Here is a 15,198-nt window from a genome sequence, read left to right as displayed (position 1 = left end):
TTAAGCCTGTTGCTTTGCCAGCCTCAATGCAGAGTTCCTTCAGAATTATGCACGCTTAACCAATCAGCACTTAGAAGTAAATAGCGATTCATTGCGGGAACAGACATTTATTTACGAAGGACATGACGTAACACGTGCCTGTAACTTCAAAGAACAAGACCAGGCTCGATCTATGCAAATCTGATCGCTTTGCAGAAACGGGAGAAACGTTGTATTGACCCAACAAGAGGACATTTCGCCCTGCAGTGGAAGTAAGGGGATGTAATGATGGCGGGCTGCCGGTACAGGGCGCCAAACTCAACCACCTGGAAATTGTACACCTGTGCAATCGTGTGAGGGTTCGGGAGGAATGTCGGAGCGCACACACACACACACCCAGAGGGGAGGAGAGAAGAAACAAGGACAGCTGGTTTGGGCGTTTTTTTGACGGATGATTTGATTCTGATGAGAGGCTGGAGTATTCTCTGGCAGCAGCCATCTCGCCCTGCAACTCCCAGCTGGCAGCCCCTCCCCACTGGAGCCCAGCAGGTGTGAGCCTGGTCAGTACCTGGAGGGGAGACTCCTGGGAAAAACTGAGGCTGCTGGGAGAGGTGTGAGTGGGGCCAGCAGGGGGCGCTCTCACCCTGCGGTCTGTGTGGGTCCTGATGCCCCAGTATAGTGACGGGGGACACTGGACTGTAAACGGGCGCCGTCCTTCGGAGGAGACGTGCAACCGGGGTCCTGACTCTCTGTGGTCATTGAAAATCCCAGGGTGTTTCTTGAAAAAGAGTAGGGGTGTCACCCCGGCGTCCTGGCCAAATTTCCCATTGGCCCTTACCCATCATGGCCTCCTAATAACCCCCCCTCTCTGAACTGGCTTCATCCCTCTGCTCTCCTCCCCACTGAGAGCTGCTGTGTGGGGAGCGTTCTGGAGCATCATCCAGGTGGGGGCTGCACATTGGTGGCGGTAGTGGGATTCCCCCTGACCTGTAAAGCGCTTTGAGTGGAGTGTCCAGAAAAGCGCTTTATAAGTGTCAGCAATTATTATTAGTTGTTATAGCAGGCTGTTCTACCAAGTCCCTGCAGTCCAATTTATTCAGCGCGGCAGAACCGCCGTCTGCATCCTTTCAGTTATCAGACCCAAATAAAACCTTTCGGAATGATGTCGCCGGTTTCGACAAGCGAGGCAGCTCAGAATGGTGGAGCCCCGTTCACGAACCTTGACCCGGACGGTCATGAAGTGCCCGGGGACGAGCCCTGCCGAAACGGACCTACCGTTGTCCGTGATTCAGCTTCGTCGGAGGCCCAGAGCCGAGGAATCTGTCGGGGGAGAAAAACGGCATCCGTCAAAGGTGAACTTGAGATGGCCATGACGGACAGTCTATCCTGGTGAAACCTTGTAGCGTTGCGGAACGGCTATATCTGTTGTTGCCTTTCTGCCTGTCTCTTGTACCTGGTTGAACAGCTATGGCAAACGAGAACTGGTGTCCCGCGATGGCCGAGCCGGACAGAGTCCAGGCCTCACCCCCGCTGAGATGCCTGCGAGAGAACAGTTCGTGCAAGGAATCCCACAAATATCGCTGAACGCTGAAACGGTTTGGGAAGGGAGAATGGTCGAAAAAATCATCCCAGCCCGTTGCGCAAGTCTGATCAGCAGCTACAGGACATTCAGCCTGACTCCAAGCCCAGGGCTAGAGAGCTGCTTGGTCAGCAGCCAGATTGCCCTGCAATTCACCACTGGCAGCCCCCCCACTGGAGCTCAGCAGGTGGGAGCCTGGTCAGTACCTGGAGGGGAGACTCCTGGGAAAAACTGAGGTTGCTGCTGGGAGAGGTGTTAGCGGAGGTTCTACCAGTTCCTAGATACAAGGGTGGACCAGTCCAGCCTGGACTGTGAATGTTTAAACTGTGTGTTCAGCGCTGACGGGGAAGAAGGAGAACTGTTTGGTTGTTAGTCTAAGCAGATTGTGTTGGTCTATTGCGCTGACTTAGTTGAAGATCGGACCCCATTACTATGAGTAAGTAATGCAAAACTTCCTGTGTCTGCAGAGTCTCCAGGGGTCTTTAAAGCAGGGCTGTCTAGTCCTGGTCCTGGAGGGGTCAGTGTGTGTGTGTCTGCAGAGTCTCCAGGGGTCTTTAAAGTAGGGCTGTCCAGTCCTGGTCCTGGAGGGGTCAGTTTGTGTGTGTGTCTGCAGAGTCTCCAGGGGTCTTTAAAGCAGGGCTGTCCAGTCCTGGTCCTGGAGGGGTCAGTGTGTGTGTGTGTGTCTGCAGAGTCTCCAGGGGTCTTTAAAGCAGGGCTGTCCAGTCCTGGTCCTGGAGGGGTCAGTGTGTGTGTGTCTGCAGAGTCTCCAGGTGTCTTTAAAGCAGGGCTGTCCAGTCCTGGTCCTGGAGGGGTCAGTGTGTGTGTGTGTGTGTGTCTGCAGAGTCTCCAGGGGTCTTTAAAGCAGGGCTGTCCAGTCCTGGTCCTGGAGGGGTCAGTGTGTGTGTGTCTGCAGAGTCTCCAGGGGTCTTTAAAGCAGGGCTGTCCAGTCCTGGTCCTGGAGGGGTCAGTGTGTGTGTCTGCAGAGTCTCCAGGGGTCTTTAAAGCAGGGCTGTCCAGTCCTGGTCCTGGAGGGGTCACTGTGTGTCTGCAGAGTCTCCAGGGGTCTTTAAAGCAGGGCTGTCCAGTCCTGGTCCTGGAGGGGTCAGTGTGTGTGTGTGTGTGTCTGCAGAGTCTCCAGGGGTCTTTAAAGCAGGGCTGTCCAGTCCTGGTCCTGGAGGGGTCAGTGTGTGTGTGTCTGCAGAGTCTCCAGGGGTCTTTAAAGCAGGGCTGTCCAGTCCTGGTCCTGGAGGGGTCAGTGTGTGTGTGTGTGTCTGCAGAGTCTCCAGGGGTCTTTAAAGCAGGGCTGTCCAGTCCTGGTCCTGGAGGGATATAAGTAACCACCAGTATGGTTTAAATTGAACATCTGTCACACAACAGTAAAACAATATTCATACTTACCCATATGAAATTATCATTCCAATTAAAAATCCCGCTAAAACTGTCAGAATATACTTTGAGGTCATCATTTTTCCTGCATAAACAGAAAAGAAAGATATTCACACACCATTTTTCCATTATCTTTAATATATATGTCCATTATATAAGTCTGAATTAGAATTAATACCTAAATACTTTTCAAATTATACTTCAAAACATACCACGTTATGATTGAATTTAAGAGTATGAGGGAGTCTGCATTTCTAGGATGTCCCTAGAAGGCTTCCATAGGAAGCAGCCATTTTGGCTCACCTGGCAAACAAGGGCAGTTACTGAGCCAAAATGGCGGTAGACAGCTCATTAATTGAATACAGCTGTAGCTAGTGATAAGACACGACCACTGTGCTACAGTATATAGACTCGATGAAAACACACAGGGCTGGTTTTCCTTGGGGGAAGACTAGCTGGGTGACATTATGTGGACTAAAAAGTTAGAGAATCCAGACTTTTGGATGTTTGTCATGTTTGATAGGCTGTTTTTTTTTTTTGGTATATGAATTCTTTTTCTAAGAATTAACGCTTTAAAAGTGTGGTTTGGACTACATAAAGGTGTCCTTATTTAGTTCTTGGTTTGGGATCGAAGGATTTGATTGGATGTTGTCAGATTGCAAAATTCTAATTCAGCTCTGTCCTGCAAATAATAATAATAATAATAATAATAATAATAATAATAATTGCTTACACTTATATAGCGCTTTTCTGGACACTCCACTCAAAGCGCTTTACAGGTCATGGGGAATCCCACTACCGCCACCAGTGTGCAGCCCCCACCTGGATGATGCGACGGCAGCCATAGTGCGCCAGAACTCTCCCCACACAGCAGCTCTCAGTGGGGAGGAGAGCAGAGGGATGACGCCAGTTCAGAGAGGGGGGTTATTAGGAGGCCATGATGGGTAAGGGCCAATGGGAAATTTGGCCAGGACACTGGGGTTACACCCCTACTCTTTTCGAGAAACGCCCTGGGATTTTTAATGAGCACAGAGAGTCAGGACCTCGGTTTTACGTCTCATCCGAAGGACGGCGCCTGTTTACAGTCCAGGGTCCCCCGTCACTATACTGGGGCATTAGGACCCACACAGACCGCAGGGTGAGAGCGCCCCCTGCTGGCCCCACTCACACCTCTCCCAGCAGCAACCTTAGTTTTTCCCAGGAGGTCTCCCCTCCAGGTACTGACCAGGCTCCCACCTGCTGAGCTCCAGTGCGGCCGCCAGTTGTGAGTTGCAGGGTGACATGGCTGCTGCCTTGTATGGATGTCTCGCCTGTCTTCTTTGCTGTGCCGAAAGCAAAGTCCACCGGCTGTTCTTGTGTGGCAATGAAGATATCTATCTGTAAGGCTCTGCGTGGCGCCTCAGTACCTGTCTGAGCTATAGTCGCCCTACTCCCCACCTCGCAACCCTTCGCTCTTTGAATTCTGGGCTCCTATCTGTCCCCCCCAAGCCCGTCTATACTCTAGGGGTGACAGGACGTTCTCCTGTTGTGCCCCCAAGCTCTGGAACTCTCTGCCCAAGGATATCAGAGAGGCACCTTCTCTAAACTCCTGCCAATCCAGACTCCAAACCCTCTTCTTCAGAAGAGCCTTTACTGAACTGGTTCCGTTCTTCACCCCTCTGCTCCTACTATATTTAGTACCACCATCCACAGTCTCCTCTGTGTGTGATAATTGTGTTTAATCTGGTGTATTCTTCTTATTTACTAAATGAAGCCACCTTTAAAGGCACTACGTTATCTTACACCTCTCCCAGCAGCAGCCTTAGTTTTTCCCAGGAGGTCTCCCCTCCAGGTACTGACCAGGCTCCCACCTGCTGAGCTCCGGTGGATTGCCACTTGTGAGTTGCAGAGTGATCTGGGCTGCTCGTCAATAATGATATTAATTGGTTGTTTGTCGGCAGTTTGGAGTCACGCCTACACTTGAAAGAAATGTTTTCCCCCATCTAGAAACGTGACATGACTAACCACAAAACATCACAGAGAGACAGCACTTCCGGTACGACTGATGAAGCTACATGCCCCACAATATATCCAGTGTCAGAGTATGCAAACTACTCCCCTTGAGTTTCCATGCCATGCAAATGGCTGTAAGCTCCAATATAACCAACAAGAAAGACTTGATTCTTTCGCCTATCGGCGGCATCTTAGCTTTCAGCAGGTGGTTTGGATAACTGATTCGTTTCCGTCTTTCCTAGGAGCGAACAGCTGTACAACAGGCGTCTTTTTGCCCTACAAAAACTGGAGCCTTGCTCAAGCTTCATCTGAGAGACTCCTCACTTTTTCTCCAGTAGTTTCAGGCTTTTCCTGTCTGAAGCTGCACACTCCATGGGGGCAACTGCAGTGGTCTGTCCGGTCACCGTTGTTGTTGCTCATCAGGGTCTTCTACCGTGTGTTTGCAAAAAATGAGACTGCTGCTCGGGGCAGCGGGAGATTCACAGGATCCTTCATGGCCTGAATGAACGAGGAAAGGACGTGACTCCGTTGTCCACCCAGTGAACCCAGCAGACTTCAGCAGTCAAAACAGGAGGTGTGTCTAAAGTTAAAGAATCGGAGGCTTGGCTTTAAGTAGACGGACGTCAGCAGTGAAAATATGATGAAAAGCGTCTGAAATTGAACAATGGGAGGCGCTGCTTTACACAGAGGGGGGTGGGGGCGGGGAACAAGCTGCCCAGCCGTGGGGTTGAAGCTGATACCCTGGCTTCTCCCCAGACACAGCTGGGTGAGCTCCTCCAGTCAGGACAGGAGGCTCTTCTGTACACAGAGGGGAGTGGGGGTGGGGAACAAGCTGCCCAGCCCTGTGGTTGAAGCCGATACCCTGGCTTCTCCCCAGACGCAGCTGGGTGAGCTCCTCCAGTCAGGACAGGAGGCTCTTCTGTACACAGAGGGTGGCGGGGGTGGGGAACAAGCCGCCCAGTCCGTGTTGTTGAAGCCAATACCCTGGCTCCCCTCCAGACACAGCTGGGTGAGCTCCTCCAGTCAGGACAGGAGGCTCTTCGGTACACAGAGGGTGGTGGGGGTGGGGAACAAGCTGCCCAGCCCTGTGGTTGAAGCCGATACCCCAGCTTCTCTCCAGACACAGCTGGCTGAGCTCCTCAGCTCCTAACTACTGAACAAGGCTTCATGGCCACCTCTCGTTCATAACCTTTTCCTTAAGTGCGTATGACCTCGAAGCAACTGACCAGCAAACTAAAACCGTCTCTTAGGTTCCTGATCCGTACACGCGGGTTTTCAATCAGTCATCAAGCTGGACTTTTGTGTTCCTAATTGCATGCCGACAGACAGATTGTTGCGGCCAGCCTCCGACAAAGGCTGCAAAGAAAGGCAAACAAACACAGAGCAGGAAAAAAAAGCTTTGCAAAAAGCATGCAATTACAGGGCCCGGTTTCGCCTCTTTTGAGAGCCTTCGCGCGGGATTGCAGAGTTATACTCATCGGATATAATCCGGTCTTTCATTCCTGGGCTAGGAGGACGCAGAGCCTGGTACACTCTCAGGTCAGGGAGGGATCGAAGGAGAAGCGACTGCTGACACAGAGGTCAAAGCCGAAGTCTGAGAACACTTCTTCAGAAGAGCCTTTACTGAACTGGCTCCATTCTTCACCCCTCTGCTCTTCTCAGTACCACCTTCCACGGTCTCCTCTATTGTTACTGTTGTATTGTTGTCATTGTAATTGTGTCCTTTCTTGTGAAATGTTCTTATTTATCGTTGTAGCCTTCTTATTTATTGTTGTTGTCATCCTGTAAAGCGCTTTGAGAAGCCACCTTTAAAGGCGCTATATAAAATAGTTTATTATTATTATTATTATTATTATTATTATTATTAACACTCCCAACAGCCCATCATTTACATTGATTAGTGTACGAGGGAGCCCAAGTTGGATTGGAAGCTTCAGCCCACTGTGGCGCCTGTCTTCAACAGGCCCCTCGTTAGCGCCCAGGAGAGAACGCGCAGACTCCGCGCAGAAGGAGCTCTAGAATTCAGCCTGACTCCCAGCCTAGGGCTCAAAAGCTGCTTGGCCAGCAGCCAGAACGCAATTCAATACTGGCAGCCTCCCCCCCTCCCCCCACTGGAGCTCAGCAGGTGTGAGCCTGGTCAGTACCTGGAGGGCAGACCTCCTGGGAAAAACTAAGGTTGATGCTGGAAGAGGTGTGAGTGGGGCCAGCAGGGGGCGCTCTCACCCTGCGGTCTGTGTGGGTCCTGAGACGTCAAACCGAGGTCCTGAGTCTCTGTGGTCATTAACAATCCCAGGGCGTTTCTTGAAAAGAGTAGGGGTGTAACCCTGGTGTCCTGCCCAAATTTCCCATTGGCCCTTACCAATCATGGCCTCCTAACAACCCCCCTCTCTGAACTGGCTTCATCCCTCTGCTCTCCTCCCACTGAGAGCTGCTGTGTGGGCAGCGTTCTGGTGCACTATGGCTGCCGTCGCATCATCCAGGTGGGGGGCTGCACACTGGTGGCGGTAGTGGGATTCCCCATGACCTGTAAAGCGCTTTGAGTGGAGTGTCCAGAAAAGCGCTCTAGAAGTGTAAGCAATTCTTAATTATTAGAATGAACTGCTGTACACCAGAAATGATCCAATAGCAACTTACAACGTACACATTTGACACAAACTGGGGATGGCCAGACCGTTAAGTGAGACAGCCTGTTAAAAGACTTTCAATCAATGATGAGTTGTTCTGTGTAGCTAATTGCTTGTGGCAGCAGAATGACTTAGGATGATTTGTACAGGAACACTAGTGCCTATTTCCAAGACAATGCCTCAAATTCCGATTGCTTGAGTATACAGCAAAAAAAAAAGAAGCCATTTTGACTTAACTGTACTGTATGTGACATATTTATGACACAGGAAATGCTAACACAGAAACAGCAGTAACCAACTGTAAAAGTCCATTTGTTTGAATCGATTGCCTTTCTAAAGAGCACCGACTGTTTGCTAAACTAACAGATATTTGTTGAATCTCTCATTCGTGCACCTTCAGAGTTAAATTGATTATCCATCACAGGGAACACACACTCACACACCCTGGACAGGGTCTATCACAGGACACACACACACTCACACACCCTGGACAGGGTCTATCACAGGACACACACACACACACTCACACACCCTGGACAGGGTCTATCACAGGACAAACACACACTCACATACCCTGGACAGTACACCGTCCATCAAAGGACACACACAGACAAACCCTGGACAGGACACCAGTCCATCACAGGACACACACACTCACACACCCTGGACAGGACACCACTCCATCACAGGACACACACACACTCACACACCCTGGACAGGACACCAGTCCATCACAGGACACACACAGACAAACCCTGGACAGGACACCAGTCCATCACAGGACACACACACACACTCACACACCCTGGACAGGACACCACTCCATCACAGGACACACACACACTCACACACCCTGGACAGGACACCAGTCCATCACAGGACACACACACACACTCACACACCCTGGACAGGACAGCAGTCCATCACAGAACACACACAGGGTATGTGAGTGTGTTTAGCTTCTTATATACAGTCTAGCTCTTTTTTCAACAGTGGGCTATTCACAGCGGCCGCGCATTTCAATGTTAAAGCTCGCGGATAATCAATTTAACTCTGAAGGTGCGCGAATGAGAGATTCAACACATATCTGTTCGTTTAGCAAGCAGTCGGTGCTCTTTAGAAAGGCAATCGATTCAAACGAATGGACTTTCACAATGCGAGGCCGCGCCACTATGAATCGCCCACCGTTGAAAAAGAAGCTGTAAGGTTGTTTCAAAAAGCCTGCATGAACAAAACGCAGAAAGAAATTAACGGTTTTTTTGTTACTGCTTTCTTGAGGCAAAAACATGATATAAGACTGCACAGCAAGACACAGCAATAACCGCATCATTAAGTTTGCCGATGACACCACTATAATAGGACTGATCAGTGATGATGACGAGTCCACTTACAGGGATGAAGTTGTACAGCTGCTTAGGTGGTGTCATAGCAATAACCTGGACTTGAACATAAAGAAAACGAAAGAGCTAATAGTGGACTTTCGGAGACACAGGCCACACACTCACAGCCCACTCAGTATTGATGGAACGGAAGTGGAAACAGTCACCAGCTTTAGGTTTTTGGGAATTCACATCTCTAAAGATCTAACCTGGACTGTGAACACTGACTCTATCATGAAGAAGGCTCAGCAGCGCCTTTATTTCTTGAGGTGCCTCAAGCGATGGGGGATGCCAACACATGTGTTGGTGAACTTCTACCGCTGCACTATCGAGAGCGTCCTCACCAACGGGATCACCGTGTGGTATGGCAACACCTCTTCGCGAGAAAGAAAGGCACTGCAGAGAATGGTCAATATGGCCCAGAAGATCATCGGCTGCGGTCTCGCCGAGATTAAACAGCTCTATGAGGACCGCTGCCGTGGTAGAATTCTGGCCATCACAGAGGACAGTCACCACCCCGGGCATGAGCTCTTCACCCCACTGCCCTCAGGCAAGAGATATAAGAGCATACGGACACTTACCACTAGATTCTTCAATAGCTTCTATCCACAAGCAGTGAGACTGGCGAACACATTTAGCCATCCCCCTCGGACCACACCTACACCATCACCATCTACCTCATTGTAATTTATTAATTGTACGTCTCCAGTCATTGTTTACACGTCTGTATTGTTTACAGTCAAACTGTCTGCATGTTTACTTGCACATTGTCTATTGTTTGTTTGTACATTGTCTTGATGCACTGTTTGCACTTTGTTTTGTTTTTTACACTTGTTTTATAATCGAGAGACTTTCTGTAAGTAAGAATTCCATTGTACCAGTACCGGTTACATATGGCAATAAAGTTCAAGTTCAAGTTCAAGTTCAAGTTCATTACCCACCCCCCACCCCCCCAAAGTACCCCTGAGCAAAACAGAAAGAGAACAGGAAATACTGGAAAAGTGACAGCGTTCAGTGAATTACGCGCAAGCAGGGAAATTGTTGTTCCTTGGTGATAAGGAAATGATAACGCAGAGGGAGACAGATGCAAAGATAATGGGGGGTGGGGCTCTTCTGGGTGGAGTTTGCATGTTCTCCCTGCATTCTTGGAGGGCGGGGGGGGGGGGGATTGGCCCGTGGTGTGTGTGTGTGTGTGTGTGTCTGTGTGTGTCCTGTGATGGACTGGTGTCCTGTCCAGGGTGTGTGTGTGTGTGTCTGTGTGTGTCCTGTGATGGACTGGTGTCCTGTCCAGGGTGTGTGTGTGTGTGTGTGTGTGTGTGTGTCCTGTGTTGGACTGGTGTCCTGTCCAGGGTGTGTGTGTGTGTCTGTGTGTGTCCTGTGATGGACTGGTGTCCTGTCCAGGGTGTGTGTGTGTGTGTGTGTGTGTGTGTGTGTCTGTGTGTGTCCTGTGATGGACTGGTGTCCTGTCCCGGGTGTGTGAGTGTGTGTGTCTGTGTGTGTCCTGTGATGGACTGGTGTCCTGTCCCGGGTGTGTGAGTGTGTGTGTCTGTGTGTGTCCTGTGATGGACTGGTGTCCTGTCCCGGGTGTGTGAGTGTGTGTGTCTGTGTGTGTCCTGTGATGGACTGGTATCCTGTCCAGGGTGTGTGTGTGTGTGTGTGTGTGTGTGTGTGTGTGTGTGTGTCCTGTGATGGACTGGTGTCCTGTCCAGGGTGTGTGAGTGTGTGTGTCCTGTGATGGACTGGTGTCCTGTCCAGGGTGTGTTTGTGTGTTTGTTGTGTGTGTGTGTGTGTGTGTGTGTGTGTGTGTGTGTGTGTGTGTGTGTGTTGTCCTGTGAGGGACTGCTGTCCTGTCCAGGGTGTGTGAGTGTCTGTATGTGTCCTGTGATGGACTGGTGTCCTGTTCAGGGTGTGTGAGTGTGTGTGTGTGTCCTGTGATGGACTGCTGTCCTGTCCAGGGTGTGTGAGTGTCTGTATGTGTCCTGTGATGGACTGGTGTCCTGTCCAGGGTGTGTGAGTGTGTGTGTGTGTCCTGTGATGGACTGCTGTCCTGTCCAGGGTGTGTGAGTGTGTGTGTCCTGTGATGGTAAACCCTGCCTTGTGCCTGTTGCTTGCTGGGATAGACTCCAGGTCTGTCTCCCCATACTCGATAAAGCTGTGAAAACAGATGGATGCACACTGCTTTTTAATGATCTTTCCGTCTGGCACACAAGGAGCCTGATCAGCTGCAGACACTTTCTACAATCTAGCACGGCATTGTGGGGCGTTGATGGGCCAGCCTGATTTGATCTCTTAAGAAACGACTTACTACTAATAATGACCGACCCCCCCCATACAAAAAAAATGCACTACTCCTGTATTCTCCTAAAACGTGCCGTTAAAACAGGCCCGGGCAGGAAGGAGTCTCGTTTAAGCAGGTGCGTCCCAGCTCGTAGAAGTCGAGCCCCGGGCCTTGTCATCCGACAAACCAGTCGCCAGCTTCTTTATCACGAAAGGAAGCCGGCGCGCGTTGCGGATTTTTACGACAGCGGGCCAAAAAACCATGCCAGCCTTTCCCCGTGTCGGCTCATATAGCGCTTTTCTGGACACGCCACTCAAAGCGCTTGACAGGTCAGGGGGAATCCCACTACCGCCACCAATGTGCAGCCCCCACCTGGATGATGCTCCAGTCCGCTCAGCACACAGCAGCTCTCAGTTGGGGGGGAGAGCAGAGGGATGGAGCCAGTTCAGAGAGGGGGGTGACTTCTTTACTTCTTGAGGAGGCTCAGGTCCTTCAATGGGTGTAGTAAGATGCTACACATGTTTTATCAGTCGGTGGTAGCGAGTGCCATTTTCTACGCAGTGGTGTGCTGGGGCTCTGGGATTAGAGCAGTAGATTCCAAAAGGCTGAACAAGCTCATCAGGAGAGCGAGCTCTGTCATTGGGTCTGACCTGGACCCCTTGGAGGTAGTGGCTGAGAGGAGAATGATGTCCAAACTAGAGGCCTTCATGGACAACTTCTCCCATCCCCTCTATGACAGGCTTGCAGGAATGAAGAGCACGTTCAGCAATAGACTGATTCATCCACGGTGCGACAGGGAGCGCTACAGGAGGTCATTCTTGCCGTCTGCCATAAGACTGTACAACGCATCCACCTTGCGTCTTGGCAGAGGCAACAGCGACAGTGACCTGTTTCTGGACTAAACGCATCTACACATCTACTGCTACATCTGTTCTCTTTCTTTTTCTTTTTCCCGTTTACAACCACTTTTGTGCAATATATGCCAGGGACCTGTGCAATACATTTATTTTTATATTTATATCTATGGTTACATCTATATTTATATTCATACGTGTGATACGATTTTCTGTGTACTGTTCTGTTCTAGTTTCCTCTTGTGTGTCCGGACTGTGAGTAACTCTTGTATTGTATTGTATGTATTGTACTATTATTATATAATTCGTTACACTGTGGCTGTGTTGTGTGTGTTAAGCTGCTGTTGCACTGCAATTTCCCTCACGGGATCAATAAAGTATCTATCTATCTATCTATCTATTAGGAGGCCATGATGAGTCAAGACCAGGGGGGAAATTTGGCCAGGACACTGGGGTAACACCCCTACTCTTTTCGAGAGACTCCCTGGGATTGTTAATGACCGCAGAGAGTCAGGACCTGTTTGACGTCTCATCCGAAGGACGGCGCCTGTTTACAGTCCAGTGTCCCCCGTCAGTATACTGGGGCATCAGGACCCCCACAGACCGCAGGGTGAGAGCGCCCCCTGCTGGCTCCACTCACACCTCTCCCAGCAGCAGCCTCAGTTTTTCCCAGGAGTCTCCCCTCCAGGTACTGACCAGGCTCACACCTGCTGGGGGGGGGGGGTTCTGCCAGCGGGGAGCTGCAGGGCGACCTGGCTGCCGGCTCACATGACTTCAGCAGCGGCCTAGCCATCCCAGAGTGCCCTGCGGCTGTTTCCTCCGTTTATCGCCATGATCCTGCCGTGAGGAATCCGAGGAACGGGCACGGGTGGGGGGGGGGGGGGATACCCCATCGGCCAGGACCCCAGTCCGGCGCTGTGGGCGGACACGCGCGGAGACGCGAGACAGCCGCTTCACCCCAGGCTGGAGCGCACCCACACAGAGCCTGGAGGGGAAACGTGAAAACTCCACACGGACAGCATCCCCGGGAACTGAACTCTACCGGCCAGGCAGCATTGCTCAACGCTGTTCACCTGCAGCACCCCCCCCCTGGGGCAAGAACCACCTGTTCCACCTTAGTCCCCCACGCTACCACCCGCCACTCAAAAAGGAATTCTAACAATGAGCGAACTCCCAGGAACAGGTTTTCTTGCTTCGTCTCCTTCTGGCGAGGATCGCTGCTCTCTCGACACAGAGACAGGCAACTGCCCCATAATCCCGCCTGTAACTATCGCCACCCGCCACCCGGGGCTGGGGGCGGGGCTGGGGCTTCGTCGGGGTTGGGGTTGGGGTGAAAGCTCAGACGCGCGTTCCCTTTCCGGACGATCGGTTCTGCCACCGTGCGGGTCAGGGAATTCTGTGGCATCATCCAGGGTGGGGGGCTGCACATTGGTGGCGGGAGTGGGATTGCCCGTGACCTGTGAAGCGCTTTGAGTGGAGTGTCCGGAAAAGCGCTATAGAAGTGTAAGCAATTATTATTATTATTATTATTATTATTATTATTATTATTATTATTATTAGTATTCCCAGCCAGACCATTGAAGGAGCTTGGAGTCTGGGGGGGGGCAACCGACGTCTCGGGGGCTGTTTTTTGGAAAGCTGGGGCTCTGGTAGAAATGATGAGAGATGCTATGGGCTCATCTCCAGCACACACACACCCAGACACAGACGCACACACAGAGACAGACAGACAGACACAGAGACACACACACCCAGACAAAGAAGCACACAGTGACACACACACAGAGACACACGCACACAGAGACAGACAGACACTGTGACCCAGACACAGACGCACACAGAGCCACACGCACACAGATAGACACACACACCCAGACACAGACACACACAGAGCCACACGCACACAGAGACACACACACAGAGACAGACAGACACAGAGACACACAGAGACACACGCACACAGAGACAGACAGACACAGAGACACACACAGAGAGACACAGAGACACACACACCCAGACACAGATGCACACAGAGACAGACAGACAGACACAGAGAGACACAGAGACACACACACACCCAGACACAAACGCACACAGAGACAGACAGACAGACACAGAGCCACACGCACACAGAGACACACACACACACACACACACACACACAGAGACAGACAGACAGACACAGAGACACACACACCCATGACACACACACAGAGAGACACCCACCCACCCGGCACAGGACTGTCCATCCTGAGCCACGCTGCTACAGAAGCAGTCCTGGAGGACCGAGCCTCCGTCCACGACGGGAGACAACACCCATCACCAAGAACCGCGCCGCGCAACAACAACAACAACAACAACCCCGTCCGCGCCCGGTCAACTCGCGGAAGGCCGGCTCTTACCTTGGGGCCGTGAGGACGCAGGCTTGGTCGACGCGTCTCTGAGCTCCCGCTGGATGGGAGCAGGAGTCTTTGTACCCCCCCGGGGCACCGGAGTCGGCGAGCAGGAAAAACAGGAAGGGTGAGGGCGCAGGGGGAGCCGCGGTCCGGGGACGAATCCGGGAGGGGCGGCGCCGAACTGGAAAGGGGGAGGAATGGCTCGTCGGGCGGTAGGGAGACGGCCCCACCCTGCCCCTTGGACGTGACGCAAGGCGGGAGGTGATCGTCCGCGACCGATCTGACACAGACAGGAGGCTGCAGGGTGGGGAAATCTTCAGGGTGGAGTTTGCATGTTCCCCTTGTGTTCTTGGTGGTGGTGGTGGTGGGGGGGCAGTGGGGGGTTCCTCCGGGCTGTCCAAAGACATGATTGTGGATTAATCGGCTGTGGGGGAAATTGGCCCTGGTTTGAGTGTGTGTGTGTGTGTGTGTGTGTGTGTCTGTGTGTGTCCTGTGACGGACTGCTGTCCTGTCCAGGGTGTGTGTGTGTCTTGTGATGGACTGGTGTCCTGTCCAGGGGGTGTGTGTGTGTGTGTGTGTGTGTGTGTGTGTGTCCTGTGATGGACTGGTGTCCTGTCCAGGGTGTGTGGGTGTGTGTGTGTCCTGTGATAGACTGCTGTCCTGTCCAGGGTGTGTGTGTGTGTCTTGTGATGGACTGGTGTCCTGTCCAGGGGGTGCGTGTGTGTGTGTCC

General features: G+C 51.8%; 1 long non-coding RNA gene across 1 annotated transcript; it reads right to left on the bottom strand.

Annotated features, from left to right (window-relative positions):
* Window positions 1–22: 22 nt before the first annotated feature.
* On the bottom strand, window positions 23–14,588 carry LOC138236028 (uncharacterized). The gene is made up of 3 exons (XR_011188432.1): window positions 14,474–14,588; window positions 2,957–3,029; window positions 23–1,299 (listed from the first exon to the last, which is right to left on the bottom strand). It is a non-coding gene; the product is annotated as an uncharacterized lncRNA (long non-coding RNA).
* Between the last annotated feature and the right edge of the window lie 610 nt (window positions 14,589–15,198).

This window comes from Lepisosteus oculatus, unplaced genomic scaffold (assembly GCF_040954835.1).
Source record: "Lepisosteus oculatus isolate fLepOcu1 unplaced genomic scaffold, fLepOcu1.hap2 HAP2_SCAFFOLD_856, whole genome shotgun sequence".
NCBI lineage: Eukaryota > Metazoa > Chordata > Actinopteri > Semionotiformes > Lepisosteidae > Lepisosteus > Lepisosteus oculatus.
The sequence above is the reverse complement of the archived record's forward strand: the minus strand, read 5'-3'. Positions and strand labels throughout refer to the sequence as shown.